This window comes from Oncorhynchus nerka, unplaced genomic scaffold (assembly GCF_034236695.1).
Source record: "Oncorhynchus nerka isolate Pitt River unplaced genomic scaffold, Oner_Uvic_2.0 unplaced_scaffold_1096, whole genome shotgun sequence".
Taxonomy (NCBI): domain Eukaryota; kingdom Metazoa; phylum Chordata; class Actinopteri; order Salmoniformes; family Salmonidae; genus Oncorhynchus; species Oncorhynchus nerka.
In genome coordinates, this window is record NW_027040221.1 from 20,001 (window position 1) to 21,479 (window position 1,479).

At 39.6% G+C, this 1,479-nt stretch overlaps 1 long non-coding RNA gene across 1 annotated transcript in view; it reads left to right on the top strand.

The window, feature by feature from the left end:
- Positions 1-1,047, top strand: part of LOC135570115 (uncharacterized) — a 5,562-nt gene extending 4,515 nt beyond the window's left edge. Inside the window, exon 4 of the long non-coding RNA XR_010463431.1 lies at positions 1-1,047. This exon is cut by the window's left edge and continues 1,541 nt beyond it. This is a non-coding gene — a long non-coding RNA (uncharacterized LOC135570115).
- The last annotated feature ends 432 nt before the right edge of the window (positions 1,048-1,479 follow it).

Here is a 1,479-nt window from a genome sequence, read left to right on the forward strand (position 1 = left end):
CATCAATACCAGCAGAGTGAGACCTATACCATCCATCAACACCAGCAGAGTGTGAGACCTGTACCATCCATCAATACCAGCAGAGTGTGAGACCTGTACCATCCATCAATACCAGCAGAGTGAGACCTATATCAGCCATCAATACCAGTAGAGTGTGAGACCTATAACAGCCATCAATACCAGCAGAGTGAGACCTATATCAGCCATCAATACCAGTAGAGTGTGAGACCTATAACAGCCATCAATACCAGCAGAGTGAGACCTATATCAGCCATCAATACCAGTAGAGTGTGAGACCTATAACAGCCATCAATACCAGCAGAGTGAGACCTATATCAGCCATCAATACCAGTAGAGTGTGAGACCTATATCAGCCATCAATACCAGTAGAGTGTGAGACCTATAACAGCCATCAATACCAGCAGAGTGAGACCTATATCAGCCATCAATACCAGTAGAGTGTGAGACCTATAACAGCCATCAATACCAGCAGAGTGAGACCTATATCAGCCATCAATACCAGTAGAGTGTGAGACCTATAACAGCCATCAATACCAGCAGAGTGAGACCTATATCAGCCATCAATACCAGTAGAGTGTGAGACCTATAACAGCCATCAATACCAATAGAGTGTGAGACCTATATCAGCCATCAATACCAATAGAGTGTGAGACCTATATCAGCCATCAATACCAATAGAGTGTGAGACCTATATCAGCCATCAATACCAATAGAGTGTGAGACCTATAACAGCCATCAATACCAATAGAGTGTGAGACCTATATCAGCCATCAATGTACCAATGTAGCTGGGAGGGCAAGATGTGAACAACAGTTTTAAAATTTGACGAGTCAATATTTTGTTGTTGTGTTTATTTTTTATTGTTTTAGTTGTTGCCTTTTAATAAAAATACAATAGTGAGTTAGAAAATGTTTTTAAGCTCAAGGAATATGGTTAAATAGCTCTTGATATATTTTTAGTTTTTAACTGTATTTGAGAATGTTCCTTGTCTTCCCTTTGAAAGTGTATTGATATGTGTTAATGAAGCTGAATAAATATTGATTCAGTTTAATTAGATTTTATTTAATTGTGTTTTGTCTCCCCTTAAAATTAAAGTCTCTGAGTACAAAGTCATGGTTTTTGGTTTGACAAATTATCCAGCAAACCTTTCAGATGTATTTGAGGGTGTGGCTTAGATGTGAAGGGGTGTGGCTTAATTACAAAAGAGGGTGTGGCTTTAGAGGATGATAGAGACACATAACCAGAGGTTGAAGGTTAAGGGGTGTGGTTTATAAGCTAAGGGGTGTGGTTTTAGAAACTAAGGGTGTGGTTTTAGAAGCTTAAGGGGTGTGGTTTTAGAAGCTAAGGGGTGTGGTTTTAGAAGCTAAGGGGTGTGGTTTTAGAAACTAAGGGGTGTGGTTTTAGAAACTAAGGGATGTGGTTTTAGAAACTAAGGGGTGTGGTTTTAGAAGCTAAGGG